Below are 21,232 nucleotides of genomic sequence, written 5' to 3'. Positions count from 1 at the left end.
CAGGTAATTTAGAATAGGAACTGTAACCAGAACCCCTCTCCCTCACCATGACTTAAGGGCTCAAGGCCATGGTAGGCACGCACCTGTGGTCACCTTGAAAATAGTTTGCAGGATAGAATTTAGAAATGTTGCTGTTCCATAACTATAGAGGATTATAGGACTGTGTTGAATAATGTGGAAAAGACATTCAGTGAATATATGCTTCCCCCCTTCCCACCCCCAGCAACCTTGAGAATGGTTGGGCACTTCATAAAAGGGGACTGGGGTTCACCACATAAAGAAGGATGGAACCTAGCGGGGAGACACATGAGGTGCAAAGCGGGAGAAAAATTACCAGCTGTGGATACCCATGAACCTGGTGAAAATAGAGGTAAGATTTGAATGCAGAGAACATGCAGAGAATGGGGAGCCCATGACCATGAGGGATGCACACATCCATTCTCAGGGCCTCTCCCTTTCTCCCTCCCCTACCCCACAGGCAGCCACAACTGAGTGTGTCCAATAGAGAACAAGACATCTGTACAATGAATTGAGTAGAAACAATCATGGCTCTCAGAGTGCAGTGTATTACAGTCCACTGCTGTCTCTTGCAATCCTCTTGACCAGCTGTCCTGCAAGATGCAAGAAGTGTTTGTTTAGCACCTACATAGCACAAAGGGAAGAGGTGGCTGAAAGGTATGACCTTGAACTTGTGGTGCAAGAATCTGTTGACTCCAAGGGACCAGAGGCTGCCTGCTTAAACAAAGGAGAGAGAGAATGGGGGACAGTGAGGGAGCACATCACACACAGCAAGGAACTCCTGGAGGGTAGAGAATGGAGAGTATATGCTAAGCTACCAGCTAACACCCAGTCTGAAACTTTTGGAAAGGAAAGGTACAAAGCCCACACACCAGTTATCTTTCAAGAATTGGCAAAAAAGTCCCCCCTCCCCCCAAAAAAACCACCAAAAAACAAACAGGTGTACAAAAGCATACAGTGGCAAAAACAAGGTTTACTATAACTGAAGCTAAAACGCTTTGAAATACCACCCCATAATCTAAAGAAAAACCTCTAAATTGCAAGCACAGAGAAAGCCGTTTTAAAGAGGCGCCAATAAAAGGAATGCGAGCTTCCAAATGAGAATAGCAGCTGGGGACATTTATCATTTTCACCCATAATCGAAATGAGGATGCCCAAAACACAGAGCAGCTGGGGATGCCCATAGTTCCCCAGCCATAATCGAAATGAGGATACCCAAATCGCCAGAGCAAGCCCATCTCAGGGACACTCATTGCGTTCTTTAACGGGTGTCCCTGGGAGAGTATTAAAGCACCCTTCTCTGTATTTTCGATTCTTTGCATCGCATTGGTACAATGGCACCAAAGCAACCACCCACCCGCAAGGGTAATTTCAGTGACCCTGACATTGAATTGCTGGTTCAGGAAATCCAGAGGAGACACACGCATCTCTTTGCTCCCATGGGCCAGAAGCTGGCTGCTACAATGAAGTAGAGAGAATGGGAGGCAGTAAGGGACTGGCTCAACGCGGTCTTCCACTGTGGCAGGGATGTGGAAGACTGAAAACGGAAGTGGCGCAGGCTGAGGCGTGATGTCAGGAGGAAGGCTGGTGCCAACCCTCCAGCAGATGACACTGCTAACTTGACCCCCATCGAGCGCATCATTCATGGGCTCTTGCCCCAGGAGGGGATCCACGGCACTGAGTCCCTCGACACATCAGCACAGCCTGAGGGCTCAGGTTGGTTGACCATTAGGAAGCTGGGGTATCTGTTGTGCTACACTACACTCTGTTTTACACAAGTGGGGGACAGTGTGGTGCTCCTCAGTAGGGGAAGGGGTGAGAACACCACATGCAATACAAATCACTATTCATTACAGACCATGACACAAGGAGTAGCCGGGGGGAAGGGGAGGGGGTGAGGGGAGGGGTGAGGGTTTCCGGCAATGTGTGTGTAGGTTACCACTGCTTTGGGGGCCTTCCCTATTCCCTCCTCTTTTCCCCATCACCAAACTCTGCATAGCTCCTTCCCACACCTCTGTGCTGTAGCCACTGTGTCCTCTGCACTCCTTCCACAGTTCTATGCAGGGGCGTATCTGGAATCCGGCGGTAGGGGGGGCCAGAGCCAGAGAGGGGGGGCACATTTTTGCCTCCCTCCCCCCCCGCCGCCGCCGCCTCTCTCCACCCCCTCCCCGCCGTCAACCCTCCCCCGTTGCTTACTTTTGCTGGCGGGGGGCCCCAACCCCCGCCAGCCGAGGTCCGACCCGCAATCTCCATATTTTGTCTTCCTCCGTGGCCATGTGCTTCAAGGAAGTAACGCTGCAGTGCTGATTGGTTGAATCCAGTTCGGCGTCTGACGTCTCAGCGACGTCAGACGCCGAACTGGATTCAACCAATCAGCACTACAGCGTTACTTCCTTGAAGCACATGGCCACGGAGGAAGACGAAATATGGAGATTGCGGGTCGGACCTCGGCTGGCGGGGGTTGGGGCCCCCCGCCAGCAAAAGTAAGCAGCGGGGGAGGGTTGACGGCGGGGAGGGGGGCCAGGGCGAAATCTGCGGGGGCCCAGGCCCCTGTGGCCCCACGCAGATACGCCCCTGGTTCTATGTCTACCCACCTGCCTGTGTGGCTCTCTTCCACATCAGTCTCTGTAGTACACTGCGCTCCTTGTCTCCAGCTCTGTACCATGTACAATGACATCTGTGGCTTGCTTGCCAATCCCATTCCTCACCATCTCTTTGCTGGGTCTTTGCATGTGGGGCTATGTATATGAATGCTGAAAAACAAAAGTGGGTTATTTTGACCAACACAGTTCAATCCCTTTTGCTATGCAGATGATGACAGCCAGTCAGAGGAAGAAGCTGGCCCTAGTGGCCACCAGCCCCAGCACACAGAGCAGCAAACCAGAGGGCCTGCACAAGAAAGCACAGAGGACCATGGGGTGGACCCACAGGACTCAGCAGCAGCAGTGCCGGCTCTCCCTCCACCACCCGCAGCCATTGCCGATGGAGGCACTGAAGAAGAAGAAGAAGATGCAGAAGGAGGGACACCTCCTCAGCAGAGGCCATCCAGCCAGAGGAAGCAGCTACTGCACCTCGCCACACAATTGCTGGGCCAGAATGTGCACATGGAAGACTACTGGCACCAGAAATTGGAGCTGCAACAGGAAGTGCTCCAGGTGCAACGGAAAGTTCTCAAGGTGCAACTTGAAGCGGTACAGGACCAATGTGAAGTGGTACAGCATCTCCAACGGCTGGAGCACAGCATCAAGGGCCTACGCCGTGACCTGAAAGCACCTAGTACAGCCCTGATGCAGAAACAAGTGGCGCCTACTTCCACCACTGCACAGCAACCACCCGCTAAGAAGAGGAGCTTGAGATCCTCAGCCTCCCCAGTCACTGGTCCAGCAGCCACCACTCCAGCTCCCCTTCTGGGTCCTATGCCCAAATTACAGGGCAAGCCACGGACCGCAAGGTAGCCAGACTTTCACAGGGCAGCTGAGGCAGCTGCCTTGTGGACACAGAGGAGGAGAGTGGAAACTCATCAGAGGACTCTCAGCAGAGTTCCCCTGCAGCACCAGCATTTTCTGACCCACTACAAACTCTCCTGCCACACTGTCTAGCCATTTTCTTTAGGGACCTTGAAGGTCAGACATAGAGTAATATTTCTATAATCAAATAAGCTGGTTTAAATTGTTATGGGGATACTTGAATACTCCTTCCTACACCCCTGACAAGCTTATTTCCTCACAAAATACCTGAAATGAACTTAACCATCTTTCTGCTTCTTTATACCATGCCCAGAGGACTCGGGTCTTCATGGCAATATTAGTGTTCTCTGCCCCTTGCCTGGTGCCTTGGTGTATTCCCACCATGTTGTGACTGCTCTGTCCCTCTCCTAGTACCTTGTTTGTTCCTTCTGCTCTTTGTGTCACTTTCTTCTCATGGTGACTTGGATTGCTATTGTTCCTTGTCCCTCTTTTGATGATGTGGGGCTTCATGCCACTCTTCATTTCAAACCCCAGCTATTTTGGAGTAAAATTGTTTCTTCCATTGTCTCTAATAGAATCAAATGAACAAATGAAGATTTGAGGGATCCAAAAATGAATGCAGGAGGGAGGGGGGGGGGGGGGGATTGATCTGAATGCAAAACACAAACCAGCTTATTTTTGAAAGAGAAAGATGCCCATATTTCGACCTAAATCGGGAGATAGGAGTCTTTCTCCCGTGGGCAAACAAATCAGTATAATCGAAAGCCGATTTTGGTCGTTTTCAACTGCACTCCATCGCAGGAACGAACAAAGTTGATGGGGGCGTGTCGGATGCGTGGAAAAGACGGGACTGGGGCGTGGTTATCGGCCGAGCAGAGATGGGCGTCTTTAGCTGATAATCGAAACAAGAAGGGCGTTTTTGACGAGAATTTGGTCCGCTTTATTTGGACCCTTTTTTTCAGGTCCAAGTCCCAAAAAAGTGCCCCAACTGACCAGATGACCACCGAAGGGAATCGGGGATCACCTGCCCTGACTCCCCCAGTGGTCACTAACCCCCTCCCACCCAAAAAAACCCACTTTAAAAACGTTTTTTTTTTCCAGCCTCTATGCCAGCCTCAAATGCCGTACCCACCTCCATGACAGCAGAATGTGTTCTATCCTCTGACAGCCTTTCCCTGGTTCTGATGTGGCTCTCGGGTGAGTGGGACAGCTTTTCTGTTATGCGCACTGGAGACTCACATCAGCAATGCATTGTGGTGGGTGTAGGGTATTGGGCTCCGTGATTCCACTAGCTTGTGTTAAATGCTCACGATGTTGGTAGTTGGTAGGCTCTACTCCCATGGTGCTTTTCCCTCTGCTTACTGGGTCAGAGTGTGCCCTGTTCTGTTTCCGGTAGTCCATGAGGTAGTAGTGGCCACTTTTGTAAGCCAGTTTTAGATCCCTTCCATATGTTAGCCACGTTACAGAACTTAGTTCTTACCTTGAATGTTGCTGAAAGAGGGCATTGTACAGCATTCTGCCAGTTCTGACCTACTGCTAATCTCAGTACCAGGGAGACTCTTTGCCAGTGGGGCACAACCTCTGATCTGCAGTTAACTGTGAGTAAACGTCAAGGTGGCTTGCTGGGGAGGAGTCAAGATGGCGGCACGAGCTGGAGACTCCGTGGTTAGCATGAGCTGAAACTCTGCTGTTCAACCTTATTTTGCTTTTCCTTATGTCGCATACTAAGAGGAAGGGGTGGTAAAGGGTTTACTACCGCCAGCCCGATTACCTGCCCCCGGTCAGCAAACGCTTCTGCGTTATGTCTCCAGCACCCCAGCGAGAACCGGTGAGAGGGACCCCACATTTGGATATGTGGAAGGAGCGACATCTCCATTAGGGGTAGAAACATCGCTATCCCCACCGGACCTTAATCCACCGCTTTGTCCTGCAATCCAGCGGTCGAGTATTGAGGACGCGAAGGAACCGGAAGTCGGTGACCGAAGGCCCTCAGACGGAGGTACTCTGCCCCAAGAAGCAGACGTTACAGCCATGGAACATGCGGTTCCCCAAGCGGTAACTCTACAATCCATTTGGTCAGCCATTCAACAACTAACGACTCTGGCTACAAAAACCTCTCAGGATATGGCTTTGCTGGTAAATAAAATAGATGCTTTACCGTTAGCTCATGAGGATGTTAAAACAGATTTGTCTATTCAAAAAACTGAAATCTCATCTCTGAAAGCAGTAACAGATACTCTGATAAAAGATAAAATTAAGGTTTCCCTAAAATTAGAAACTCTTGAAAACTATAACAGACGTCTGAATCTACGGATTTTAAATTTTCCTGTTTCACCTAGAATCGCCCCGATTGATTTCTTGAAAAAATACTTGATGGAAGTTTTGGCTTATCCTCAATCTGCAATTCCACCGATAAATAACATTTATTATTTACCTGAATCTAAACAATCTAAGGCGAATCCAACAGAAAAGATACAGACACCTGAACTGAATTTACAAGACTTATCAGTATTGCTGGAGGAATCTATATCAGAAGTATCAACTCGAAGGACGCTTTTGGTGTCATTCGTTTTTGAGCAGGATATGAATGCCTTATTAAGACTTTACTTTAAGAACTCAAATAAAGAATTTTGTGGTCATAAAATCTGGATCTTTCCAGATGTGGTTAGATCCACACAAGATCGTAGAAAAGCATTTCTTGCCTACAGAGAGGAGGTTAAAGCAATGGGAGCTTCTTTTGTATTGGCTTATCCATGCAAATGCTGTATTAAATACCTGGGAAATACAGTGGGGGAAATAAGTATTTGATCCCTTGCTGATTTTGTAAGTTTGCCCACTGACAAAGACATGAGCAGCCCATAATTGAAGGGTAGGTTATTGGTAACAGTGAGAGATAGCACATCACAAATTAAATCCGGAAAATCACATTGTGGAAAGTATATGAATTTATTTGCATTCTGCAGAGGGAAATAAGTATTTAATCCCTCTGGCAAACAAGACCTAATACTTGGTGGCAAAACCCTTGTTGGCAAGCACAGCGGTCAGACGTCTTCTGTAGTTGATGATGAGGTTTGTACACATGTCAGGAGGAATTTTGGTCCACTCCTCTTTGCAGATCATCTCTAAATCATTAAGAGTTCTGGGCTGTCGCTTGGCAACTCGCAGCTTCAGCTCCCTCCATAAGTTTTCAATGGGATTAAGGTCTGGTGACTAGCTAGGCCACTCCATGACCCTAATGTGCTTCTTCCTGAGCCACTCCTTTGTTGCCTTGGCTGTATGTTTTGGGTCATTGTCGTGCTGGAAGACCCAGCCACGACCCATTTTTAAGGCCCTGGCGGAGGGAAGGAGGTTGTCACTCAGAATTGTACGGTACATGGCCCCATCCATTCTCCCATTGATGCGGTGAAGTAGTCCTGTGCCCTTAGCAGAGAAACACCCCCAAAACATAACATTTCCACCTCCATGCTTGACAGTGGGGACGGTGTTCTTTGGGTCATAGGCAGCATTTCTCTTCCTCCAAACACGGCGAGTTGAGTTCATGCCAAAGAGCTCAATTTTTGTCTCATCTGACCACAGCACCTTCTCCCAATCACTCTCGGCATCATCCAGGTGTTCACTGGCAAACTTCAGACGGGCCGTCACATGTGCCTTCCGGAGCAGGGGGACCTTGCGGGCACTGCAGGATTGCAATCCGTTATGTCGTAATGTGTTACCAATGGTTTTCGTGGTGACAGTGGTCCCAGCTGCCTTGAGATCATTGACAAGTTCCCCCCTTGTAGTTGTAGGCTGATTTCTAACCTTCCTCATGATCAAGGATACCCCACGAGGTGAGATTTTGCGTGGAGCCCCAGATCTTTGTCGATTGACAGTCATTTTGTACTTCTTCCATTTTCTTACTATGGCACCAACAGTTGTCTCCTTCTCGCCCAGCGTCTTACTGATGGTTTTGTAGCCCATTCCAGCCTTGTGCAGGTGTATGATCTTGTCCCTGACATCCTTAGACAGCTCCTTGCTCTTGGCCATTTTGTAGAGGTTAGAGTCTGACTGATTCACTGAGTCTGTGGACAGGTGTCTTTCATACAGGTGACCATTGCCGACAGCTGTCTGTCATGCAGGTAACGAGTTGATTTGGAGCATCTACCTGGTCTGTAGGGGCCAGATCTCTTACTGGTTGGTGGGGGATCAAATACTTATTTCCCTCTGCAGAATGCAAATAAATTCATATACTTTCCACAATGTGATTTTCCGGATTTAATTTGTGATGTGCTATCTCTCACTGTTACCAATAACCTACCCTTCAATTATGGGCTGCTCATGTCTTTGTCAGTGGGCAAACTTACAAAATCAGCAAGGGATCAAATACTTATTTCCCCCACTGTAAGTACATCTTTTTTGAACCAGATCAGCTCAAAACGTTTATAGATAGTAAGAAACTGTCCAGATAGTGATTGATGAGTATTAAGAAATAGTATATAAAGCTGGAGGTATACGAGCCAGGCCATTTACGATAATGTATTACTTTTTTGTTTCTCCTTTAACTAGATGTCTCCTCTCCTTATAATGATTGTGGTCTAAGAAAGCGATTTATCTTTTCCTTTTATGATTATTTTACCTATTTTTAGAGAAAGCATATTAGTTGTGGAGATTAACATTTTTTTTTCCTTTTTGGATATTGATGAATAATGCTAACTCTCTAACTACTTCGCTGTATTTCTGATTTATAAGTATCATCTTGTAAATTTTGAAAACTTAATAAAGAAATAAATAAATAAAAAACTGTGAGTAAACGTGCTTATTTTAATAAAGGACGTTTTCGGAGACATTAGTCTTCAGGTGTCAACTGGTGTGCCAAGTTTATACAGCAGCAACAAGTCCTAGAGGCCTGTGTGTATGCCGGTCCTTGGAGCACTTTTAGTGGGTACCGCAGTGCACTTCAGGCAGGTGGACCCAGGCCCACCCCCCCTACCTGTAACACTTGTGCTGGTAAATGGGAGGCCTCTGTACCCACATGTAGGTGCCCCCTTCACCCCTAAGAGCTATGGTAGTGTTGTACATTTGTGGGTAGTGGGTTTTGGGGGAGGGGTTTGGGTGCTCAGCACCCGTGGTAAGGGAGATATGCATGTGGGAGCGTTGTCTGAAGTCCACCGCACTGACCTCTAGGGTGTCCAGTTGGTGTCCTGGCATGTCAGGGGGGCGAGTATACTATGAATCCTGGCCCCTCCCATGACCAAATGGCTTGGATTAGGACGTTTCTGAGCTGGGCGCTTTTATTTTTCATTATCGCTAAAAAAAGCAAACGTCCAGCTCAGAAACGACTAAATCCATGGCATTTTGGTCCGTACAAACCGTATTTTCGAAACGAAAGATGGATGCCCATTTTTTCTGAAAATACAGTCTGTCCTGCCTCTTCACATACCCGTTTTCGGACATAGACGCCCATGGAGATGGGCGTTCGCGTTCGATTATGCCCCTCAACGTTTCCCTGTGACTTCCCTACTATTTACCTATATAAAATCTCATTTTTAGCATCACCTCCCCACTTTAGTTGAGTTAAACTATCTAACTTGTTCATTGTGTTCATACATTTTTCTTTCTGCTACTAGGAGTCTCCCTTGAAAATTAGTTTGCACCTCTTATGTACAAAGTATCTTCAGCACATCAAGTACCATGGGAGGGTATAAAAATTGATAGTTGCCTTTGTGAATGTCTTAAATTAAAGACAAATATATTAATGAGTAAACCCCTCTTTGTCTGACTGTTTACACTGAAGTAAGGAGATCTTCAGGGATCTAGTGTCAGAAATCCCACTGTTTACATTATAAAGCCTGTTATAATCAGGGTGTGTGTACACAGAGCAGCCACAATCATTGCTGTACAGGTAGGTGATGTACGTCTCAGTTTAGACTGTGCAAAAAAGAAATGCACTATGATATAAAGATAATAACAAGTTATCAAAGTACCCAGACAGTGCTGGTGGTGCTACTTAGCGACATCCATGCAAAACTGGATAAGGTTTTGATTGAATTAGTTATTTTCATAGATTTGTCTGCTACATTTATTCTTATTAATCATGGGCTGACTTTAGTTAGGTTGGCAGAGATAGGTTTATCTGGGACAGTATTTATCTATTTTTATTCAGGTAAAGGAGGAGGAGCCTAGTGGTTAGTGCAATGGACTTTGATCCTGGGGAGCTGAGTTCAATTCCCACTGCAGCTCCTTGTGACTCTGGGCAAGTCACTTAACCCTCCTTTGCCCCTGGTACAAAATAAATACCTGAATATATTTATTGCATTTGTATCCCACATTTTCCCACCTTTTTGCAGGCTCAATGTGGCTTACAATACATCATGAATAATGGAAATACATGATAAGATATATATTTAGTATTACAGACAGATCTTGGGTGACATGATTATGATAAGACAAGATAGTAGTCTAACAAGCAGATATACTGTCTTTTCTGGATATATGTGGAGAGGTTCACATTTGTTGGTCTTTGTGGTATGCCTTGTTAAAGAGATAGGTCTTTAGTAGTTTGTGGAAGTTAGTGAGTTAATAGTTTATTTTTAAATTACGCGGCAGCGCGTTCCAGAATTGTGTGCTCAGGTAGGAAAAGGCTGACGCATGCGTTAGTTTGTATTTTAGACCTCTGCAGTTGGGGAAGTGAAGGTTGAGGAATGTGCGGGATGATTTTTTTGGCATTCCTTGGTGGTAGGTCTATCAGGTCTGACATGTAGGCTGGTGTGAACTAGGGAGCATATCTTGAACGTGATGCGTTCTTTGATTGGGAGCCAGTGTAGCTTTTCTCGTAGAGGTTGAGCACTTTCATATTTTGTTTTACTGAATATGAGTCTAGCTGCAGTGTTCTGGGCTGTTTGGAGTTTCTTGATTATTTGCTCTTTGCAGCCAGCGTATAGTGCGTTGCAATAGTCTAAATGGCTGAGTACCATTGATTGCACCAGGTTACGGAAGACGGACCTTGGGAAGAAAGGTCTTACTCTTTTCAATTTCCACATTGAGTGGAACATTTTCTTGGTTGTGTTTTTCGTATGGTTCTCAAGTGTTAGGTGTCGGTCAATGGTGACTCCAAGGATTTTTAAGGTGTCTGAGACTGGAAGATTCAATTTAGGTGTGTTTATGGTGGTGAATTTGTTCGTGTTGTGCTGAGAGATGAGTATTAGGCATTGGGTTTTTTCTGCATTGAGTTTCAGCTGAAATGCATCCACCCATGAGTGCATGATTTGTAGACTTTGGTTGATTTCATTGGAGATTTCCTTTAAATCTTGATTGAATAGGATGTAGATCATTACGTTATCTGTGTAAATGTATGGGTTGAGATTTTGGTTTGTTAGTAGTTTGGCCAAGGGTATCATCATTAAGTTAAATAGAGTCGGTGAGAGGGGGGATCCATGTGGGACTCCGCATTCAGGTATCCATGTGGCTGATGTGGTTGATTTGGATGTCACTTGGTATGATCTTGTGGTTAGAAACCCCTTGAACCATTTGAGAACATTGCCTCTGATTCCGAAGTAATCAAGGATATGTAGTAGTATTCCATGGTCAACCATGTCGAAGGCGCTAGACATGTCGAATTGTAGAAGTAGTATGTTCTTGCCAGTTGCGATCATTTGTTTGAATTTAGTCATGAGAGTGACTAGTACTGTTTCTGTGCTGTGGTTTGAACGAAATCCTGACTGGGAGTCGTGTAATATTGAGAATTTGTGTAGGTAGTGTGTGAGTTGTTTAGTCACCATCCCTTCCGTTATTTTGGTTATTAAGGGAATGGATGCTACTGGTCTATAGTTGGTTATTTCACTAACACTTTTCTTCGCATCTTTGGGTATAGGGGTAAGTAGAATGTTTCCTTTCTCTTTCGGGAAAAGTTTGTTTTGTAGCATATAGTTCAAGTGATTCGTTAGGTCCATTATAAATTGTTGCGGGGCATATGTCATAAGGTTGTTTGAGCATGTGTCTAGTTTGCAGTGAGATTTGGCAAATCTTTTGAGCGTTTGGAAGATGTTTTCCTCCGATAATGTCTCGAAGTTGGTCCAGGTTCTGTCTGCTGGGTATACACCAGGGTCTGGGTCAAGGTGGTCAAGGAGTTCGGTGTAGTCAATGGTGCTGACAGGTATTTTTTTTCGCAATTGAACAATTTTCTCGTTGAAGTATTTCGCGAGGTTGTCTGCTTCTGGTGTATCTTCGTTATTGGTAGTGACTGGTGTGGTATCTAGTAGTTTAGCCACGAGTTGAAAGAGTTTATGCGTGTCCTTGACGTTTGGTCCAATTTCAGTTTTGTAGTATAGTCTTTTAGTTTGTCTTATGGTATATTTGTATTTTCTTTGAATTTGTTTCCAGGCGTTGAGTGTGGGTTCGTCCTTCTTTTTATACCATGCACGTTCTAATCTTCTAACTTGTGTTTTGAGTTTTTTCAGGTCTTCATTGAACTATGGTGTTGATTTTTTTCTGCGTGAAGTTCTGGTTTGAGTTGGGGCAATGTTGTCTAGTATTAAATTGCATCTATCATCCCATTCTCGTAGGAATAGGTTAGTATCTGTTTTTATTGTCCACCCATTGTGATAGATCTGTTGCCAGAATGTTACTGGGTCTATTTTTCCTCTCGTGGTGTAAGTTTTTCGTTCTTGTTTGTTAATAGAGTTTTTCGTGCGCCATTGGAGTGAGATGTATGCTTTGTAGTGGTCTGATCACGGTGCAGGTGTCCATTTTGTGTCTGTTAATATAAGGTTTGAGTTGGGATCGAATTTGTATGTGATAATGTCTAGTGTGTGTCCTTTATTGTGAGTTGTTTGCGTATTTGGTTCATGTAGATCCCATAGTTTTAGGAACTCTTTGTAAACCACTTTGAATGTAGTTGCAAAAACCTCAGAAAGGCAGTCCCATTTCCCTTCCCTTGCAGACTACTCATTTACAGTTATTACAGCAGATGAGTAAAGTGGTGTGTTAGTCCACTTTTGAAGGTAATAAATAGAAATAAATCAATACAGAGAAAAGAAAATAAGATGGTACCGTTTTTATTGGACGAACAATACATTTTTTGATTAGCTTTCAAAGATAACTCTTCTTCTTAAGATCATAAATAAGCAAATGTTGAGAAATATCAGAATATATAAGTGAAACACAAAAGCATTCCAACAGTAGCGTAGGAAGGGGGGAGGTGGGGCGGTCCCAGCGGGTGCACGCTGCTGGGGGGGTGTCGGCTCCTTGTTTCCTGGGCCTCCCACTGTGTACTGCACTGACCATTACACTACTCCAAATGTCCAAATCTGTTTTGTACCACTTTTTAGACATTTTTCTCTTTCAAAAATGAGCCTCGTGGTGTATCTATATTTTCAGAAAGCTTTGACAAAGTTCCTCATGAGAGACTTCTGAGAAAATTAAAAAGTTCTGGGATAGGAGGCAATGTCCTGTGCATTAAGAATTGGCTACTGGATAGAAAACAGAGGGTAGAATTGAAAGGCCATTTTCTCAATGGAGGAGGGTGCCACAAGGATCTCTACTGGGACTGATGCTATTTAACATATTTATAAATGATCTAGAGATCAGAAAGATAAGTGAGGTTATTAAATTTGCAGATGACACAAAGCTATTCGACGTTCAAAACACATGCAGAATGTGTAAAACTACAGAAAGATATTAGGAAACTAAATGATCTAGAGATCAGAAAGATAAGTGAGGTTATTAAATTTGCAGATGACACAAAGCTATTCGACGTTCAAAACACATGCAGAATGTGTAAAACTACAGAAAGATATTAGGAAACTGGAAGACTGGGCATCCAAATGGCAGATGAAATTTAATGTGGAAAAATGCATATTGGGAAGAATAATCCAAATCATACTTACCTGATACTAGGGTCCACATTAGGAGTCAGCACCTAAGAAAAAATCTAGTTGTCATTGTAGACAAAACGCTGAAACTTTTTGCCCAGTGTGTGGCAGCGGCCAAAAAAGCAAACAATGCTAGGAATGATTAGGAAAGGGTTGAAAAATAAGGCAAAGAATATTAGAATGCCTCTGTATTGCCATGGTGCAACCTCACCTTAAGTAATGTGTTCAATTGTGGTCGCCGTATCACTACAAAGATATAGCACAATTAGAAAAGGTTCAAAGAAGAGTGAGCAAAATGATAAAATGGATGGAACTCCTCTCATATGAGGAAAGCTAAAGAGGTTAGGGCTCTTCAGCTTTAAAAAGAGATGGCTGAGGGGATATGATTGAGTGGTGTAGAATGGGTACAAGTAAATCGATTTTTCACTCTTTTAGAAAGTACAAAGACCAAGGAACAGTCAATTCAGTTATGTGGAAGTATTTTTTTAAAACAAAAAGGAAATATTTTTCACTCAAATAATAGTTAAGCTCTGGAACTCATTGCTGGAGGATGTGGTAATGGCAGTTACATAGTAACATGATAACGTGGAGGGGCATAATCGAACGCGAATGCCCATCTCCATGGGCGTCTATGTTCGAGAACGGGTACGTGAAGGGGCAGGACAGACCGTATTTTCGAAAAAAAATGGGTGTCCATCTTTTTTTTTCGATAATATGGTTTCTGCCGGGCAAATGCATCGGATTTGTGCAGATTTGAGCTGGGCGGTATCATTTTTAAGCGATAATGGAAACCAAAGGCACCCAGCTCAAAAACGAACAACTCCAAGGCATTGGGTCATGGGAGGGGCCAGGATTCGTAGTGCACAGGTTCCCCTCACATGCCAGGACACCAACCGGGCACCGTAGGAGGCACTTGAAACAATTACAAAAAAAATTAAAATACCTCCCAAATCCATAGCTCCCTTCCTTTGGGTGCTGAGCCCCTCAAATCCCCCCCCCCCAAAACCCACTGCCCACAACTCTACACATTACCATAGCCCTTATGGCTGAAGGGGGGCACCTACATGTGGGTACAGTGGGTTTTGGGGGTGGTTTGGAGGGCTCCCATTTACCAGCACAAGTGTAACAGGTAGGGGGGGATGGGCCTGGTTCCACCTGTCTGAAGTCCAGTGCACCCACTAACAACTGCTCCAGGGATCTGCATACTGCTGTCATGGAGCTGGGTATGACATTTGAGGATGGCATACAGGCTGGCAAACAAAGTTTTAAAAGTTCTTTTTTTTTTGGTGGGAGGGGGTTAGTGACCACTGGGGGAGTCCGGGGAGGTCATCCCCGATTCCCTCCGGTGGTCATCTGGCCAGTTGGGGCACTTTTTTGGGACTTGTTCGTGAAAAAAAAGGTCCAAAAAAAGTGACCCAAAATCGCGGTAAAAATGCCTTTTATTTTTCGATTATCGGCCGAAGGCGGCCATCTCTCCTCGGCCGATAACCACGCCCCAGTCCCGCTTTCACCACGCCTCCGACACGCCCCTGTCAACTTTGTTCGTTCCTGCGACGGAGTGCAGTTGAAGACGCCCAAATCGGTATAATCGAAAGCCTTTGCGATATGGGCGCCTATTTCCCGATTTGGGTTGAAATATGGGCACCCATCACTTTCGAAAATAAGGCTGATAGTAAATGATGGCAGATAAAGACCTGTACGGTCCATCCAGTCTGCGCAACAGGATAAACTCATTTTACATGGTATGTGATACTTTATACCCAAGTTTCATTTGTCCTTTCCATTATCAGGGGACAGACTGTAGAAGTCTGCCCAGCACTGTTCTTGCACTAAGTTCTGAAGCTAACATTGAAAGCCCTTAAAATTTACACTCCAGAGTCCAGCCCATCCATATCTATTCAGTCATGATCAGGGCGTAGACCGTAGAAGTCTACCCAGCACCGGTTTCACTTCTTAATTACCGACGTTGCCACCTAGTCTCCACTAAAATTCCGTGGATCCATTCCTTCTAAACAGGATTCTTTTGTGTTTATCCCACGCACGTTTGAATTCCATTACTGTTTTCATTTACATTACCTCCCAAGGGAGGGCAGTCCACTTATCCACCACCCTCTTATTACTGAATATATTAGTTGTGCCCTTTGCGATTTAATAAATGGAATTCACCAGTAACTTTCTTCAGGATGCCTAACACATAAGTATCAATCTTATATTGAAATAATAATAAACAGGCCTCTTGAGACTAAAGAGAAAAACTAGACATTAAATATGCTCCTAATACTCCCAAAAACATAAGCTATTCAATTCCATCCCAACACTAACAGAGAAAAAAAATAATATAGAAAAAAAACAAGATCAAGAGAGAAAATTATGCATGGAACAGTTACCAGAGTAACTTCGAACTGGCTAACAATTACAAGATTAGTATCCCCGATGCCATACAGAGGAGGTAACAAGTCCCTAAAAGCATGCATTCTCAGGTAATATCTTCATAAAATTGCATTTCAAAACAAGATTTCAATAAAAGGAGGAAAAGCAATTCAATGAGGTGTATTTTCAAAGCACTTAGACTTACAAAGTTACGTGGAGGAGCATAATTGAATGGTGCTGGCCAAATAGATGGCCGGCCATCTATAGGGTCGGTGCTGTAAAGCGGCCGAACTGTATTATCAAAAAAGATAGCCAGCTATCTTTTGTTTCGATAATACGATTGGAACCAGCCAAATGTCAGCATTTGGACCAGCTTTAGAGATGGCCGGCATCGGTTTCCGGCGATCTCAAACCCGGCCAAATGCAAGGCATTTGGTTGTGGGAGGAGTTAGCATTTGTAGTGCATTGGCCCCCCTGACATGCCAGGACACCAACTGGGAACCCTAGGGGGCACTGCAGTGGACATCAAAAATAGCTCCCAGATGCATAACTCCCTAACCTTGTGTGCTGAGCCCCCCAAATCTCCCCAAATCCACTCCTCACAACTCTACACCACTACCATAGCCCTAAGGAGTGAAGGGGGGCACCTACATGTGGGTACAGTGGGTTTTGGGGGGGGGGGGGGTTGGAGGGCTCCCATTTACCACCACAAGTGTAACAGGTAAGGGGGATGGGCCTGGGTCCACCTGCCTGAAGTGCACTGCACCCACTACATACTGCTCCAGGGACCTGCATACTGCTGTCAGGGAGCTGGGTATGACATTTGAGGCTGGCATAGAGGTGGGACATTTTTTGGTGGGAGGGGGGTTGGTGACCACTGGGGGAGTAAGGGGAGGTGATCCCTGATCTCTTTCGAAAATAAGCTGGATAGTAGCCTAAGTGCTTTGAAAATGAACCCCGTAGTTTATTTCGGATAACTAAGATACCACAGGCATCTACAGCTTTAAAGACACTTCTTCAGGCTACATTTTAAAAATGTGATTACTCAAACAATTAAAGATACTTTTCCCACTGCTGCTCCTTGTGACCCTGGGCAAGTCATTTAACCTTCCATTGTCCCAGGCACAAGATAAGTATCTGTTGGCGTATTTGGGTTTAAAAAAGGTTTGACAGACAATACATATTTTTTTTAAATTAAACATTTTTAAGAGCCTTCCGAAAGACCTGATAATTGGTAAACAAAAAATATCTTGGATTTCTTTATCGAAAGACCATTCTGTGTTTTGTCTGTGACTGCATTTGGATTTATAATATTGAAAGGTAGTTAATGAAGAGGTGCTTTCAAAACTGCAGTGTAATTATCTTTTCTTTGTGTGTGAAAATCTGCATGCTAAACCTTTTCTTGCATGATAGTTTATGTTGAAGTCAAAATGAATGAGCTGGGTTGCATGATCCTGTATTACAGAGCAGCTTGCTAGTTTTCCATCTGAATAACATTTTATGCATAACAGCCTACACATAAAATCTGAGCATGGCAAAAGCCAAAAAACCCATGAAATTTTCTTCAAACAGGGGATTTGCACACAAAAATATGTGAGATTGAGATACTATTTGTAAATGTAGGTTATCAAAGCCATGGTCACTAAGGATAGCATTCCATGTCATTGTACATTGCTAATGAACAAGCATTTGGAATAACAGTGTACGTTATTTCGAAAGTATGTGCACCATTTACAAAGACAGAGCAGTTTCTTTATATTTGATGTACCACCAATGGTCTTGTCTTCATAGCAGTTTACAATTATTATTAGAATAGAAAGATGGAAAAGTTACAAATCGAGTAAAAAGAGAGTGACTTTCCACTCCAGACTGAAACCATTTCCTCTTGTTTCTGTGGGCTGCTTAATTTCCAAATGCATCCTTGAATAACAATGTTTAGAGGCCACATTATAACTTCCCCCCACAAATAACTTTTACTAGATTAATCAGACTTTTATTCCCAGTATGGGAGGGTCTCGGTCTTCAAAGACAATTTATTTGGAGAATTCAGAGACAATGATAAATAGTAACATAGTAAATGACTGCAGTCTGCCCAATAGTCACACTCATTATCAAGTCATGATTAAATCAAAAATGAATGTGATATGAAATAATTGATCATTGTCTCTCTTTGGCATTTCTGGGACATAGACTGTAGAAGTCTGCCTGACCCTGTCCTTAGATTCCAACTACTGAAATTGCTGTTGAAGCCCACTCCAGCCTATCCAAATCCATCTTGTCGTTTGTGGAGCACAGACCCTAAAAGTCTGCCCAGCACTGTCCTCATGTTTCAAATTATTGGAGTGTCCATCGAAGCCTTCTTCAGTCCATCCTAAACCAGATTGCCATATACAGGACCCAGATCATGCAAGTCTGTCCAACACCGGCCTTAGTTCTTCACAGCCAGAGTCAAAATCTAAGCGCCTCTCAACATGCAAACACACATAGAACCATTTAAGTTTTGTTTTTTTTATATTTATTTATTTGATCACATTTGTATCCCACTGATAGCAGGCTCACAGTGGCTTACAAAAATATTGTAGTAAGTTACAATGCAAGAAGTACAATTTTTCAAATTTAGCAGAATAAAAAAAATAACAGTTAAACAGCGATGGGTATTGAAGTAGGATATGAATAACAATTAATCAGTAGTAAATATGAAAGATAAGATGTAATTAAAGTCTATTGGATCTTATAATAGTAAGGGATAATTCTGATTATGTTGAACCTGGGGAGTAAGCCTTCTTGAACAATACTGTTTTCAATGATTTCCTAAAGTTTAGGTAGTTCTGGGTAGTTTTTGTTAATTTGGGTAAAGCGTTCCACAGTTGAGTGCTAATGTAAGTGAAGTTTGAGGCGTAAATTGATTTATACTTTAAGCCATTGCAGTCTGGGTAATGTAAGTTCAGATAAGATCGCGATGAACTGGTTCTGTTTCTAGGTGGTAAATCAACCAATTCAAGCATGTATTCTGGTACCTCACCGTAGATTATTCTGTGGATTAATGTACATATTTTATTTAATACCATTCATTTTTAATTAGAGATCGTCTGTGTTCATCTCATGTATTTTTGAATTCTATTATCATTTTTCTCCCTCTCCATGAAAACAAATTTCCTGACATTACTTCTAAGTCTACCACCCTGAAACCTCAATTCAATGTTTCCCCTTCTCTGGAAAATCATTGTTTCTATATTAATACCTTTCAAGTATTTAAACGTCTGTATCATATCTCCCCTGTCCCTTCTCTCCTCTAGGGTATACATATTCAGGTCTTCCAGTCTCTTCTCATATGTCTTCTAGTGCAAGTCCTATACCAGTTTTCTCACCTTCCTCTGGATTGCTTCAAGTCTTTTTAGTTCCTTAACCAGATACGACTTCCAAAACTAAACACAATATTCCAAATGGGGCCTCACCAATGACTTGTACATGGGCATCAACACCTCCTTTCTTCTGCTGGTTATGCCTCTCTATATACAGCCTAGCATCTTCTGGCTACGGCCACTGCCTTGTCACATCTCCTTCAGATCCTCAGATCTATCATCCCAAGTTTCCTCTCCCTGTCTGTGCAAATCACTCTCTCACTTCCTAGGACATGTGGAGGGGCATAATCGAACGAAAACATCTGTCTCCATGGGTGTTTATCTCCGAGAACGGGTCCGTGAAGGGGCGGACTGAACCGTTTTTTCGAAAAACATGGACGTTTATCTTTTTTTGAGCTGGGCATTTTTGTTTTTCAGCGATAATGGAAACCGAAAGCGCCCAGCTCAAAAACGAATAACTCCAAGACATTTATTCATGGGAGGGGCCAGGAGTCATAGTGCACTGGTCCCCCTCACATGCCAGGACACCAACCGGGCACCCTAGGGGGCACTTTTACAAAAAAAAAAAAAAAAAAGGTAAAACAGCTCCCAGGTGCATAGCACCCTTCCCTTGGGTGTTGAGCCCCCCAAATACCCCTCAAAACCCACTGCCCACAAGTCTACACCATTACTATAGCCCTAAGGGGTGAAGGGGGCACCTACATGTGGGTACAGTGGGTTTGGGGGGCGGTTTGGAGGGCTCCCATTTACCAGCACAAGTGTAACAGGTGGGGGGGATGGGCCTGGGTCCACCTGCCTGAAGTCCACTGCACCCCCTAATAACTGCTCCAGTGACCTGCATACTGCTGCCAGGGAGGTGGGTATGACATTTGAGGGTGAAAATAAACAGTTGTGAAACGGCATATTTTGTGGTGGGAGGGGGTTTGTGACCACTGGGGGAGTCAGGGGAGATCATCCCCGATTCCCTCCAGTGGTCATCTGGTCATTTAGGGCACTTTTTGGGGCCTTATTCGTGGAAAAGTGCCCTAAATTCTAGCTAAAAACGCATATTTTTTTCCATTATCAGCGAAAGGCGCCCATCTCTGTTCGGCCGATAACCACACCCCAGTTCCGCCTTCACCACACCTTTGACACACCCCCATCAACTTTGTCCGCATCCGCGATGGAGTGCAGTTGAAAACGTCCAAATTTGGCTTTCGATTATACCGCGTTATTCGTTTTTGTGAGATAAACGTCTGTCTCCCAATTTGGGTCACAATATAGGCATTTTTCTATTTTGATTATAAGCAGGATAGCTTCCTTTGATTTCTACTCCCTAAGTGCATCACTCTGCATTTCTTTGCATTGAATTTTAATTGCCAAACATTAGACCATTCTTCTAACTTTTGCAGATCCCTTTTCATGTTTTCCACTCCCTCCTGGGTGTCTGCTCTTGGTATCATCTCCTAAAAGGCAAACCTGACCTTCTAGTCCTTTGGTGATGACCAGGGCCACAGAAATTATAGTCACTTGTGTATGTCAACTGTATAAATTTACTTCTGAAGCTGTACCAAAATGGGTTTCATATGGCATATTGAAACTGGTCTTGTCCCAACTCCAGACTTCGCGCCATCTCGCTGCACCCTACGCCTGGAATAAACTTCATGAGCCCCTACGCCTTGCCCCATCCTTGGCCACCTTTAAATCTAGACTGAAAGCCCACCTCTTTAACATTGCTTTTGACTCATAACCACTTGTAACCACTCGCCTCCACCTACCCTCCTCTCCTCCTTCCTGTACACATTAATTGATTTGATTTGCTTACTTTATTTTTTTGTCTATTAGATTGTAAGCTCTTTGAGCAGGGACTGTCTTTCTTCTATGTTTGTTCAGCACTGTGTACGCCTTGTAGCGCTATAGAAATGCTAAATAGTAGTAGTAGTAGTAGCAGAATCTTGGGGAATCATAACAGGTGAATTGTAATAGGAAGTTGGACCCCATATATGGGCAAATGTTAAAACCACATGCTTTCTCGACTAACATGATTATCTATGTGACTATGGTAAAATGGAAAATAGAGTCATTGGAAGACCTAGGAAGATACCTGGAAGCTGGTAGACGGTGAAGATCCTTTCACATATGTGATTTGTAGAGGGAGTTACAATAATCAAGCTGACTGATGACAAGAGAG

This window comes from Microcaecilia unicolor, chromosome 1 (genome assembly GCF_901765095.1).
Source record: "Microcaecilia unicolor chromosome 1, aMicUni1.1, whole genome shotgun sequence".
Lineage (NCBI taxonomy): Eukaryota > Metazoa > Chordata > Amphibia > Gymnophiona > Siphonopidae > Microcaecilia > Microcaecilia unicolor.
The sequence above is the reverse complement of the archived record's forward strand: the minus strand, read 5'-3'. Positions refer to the sequence as shown.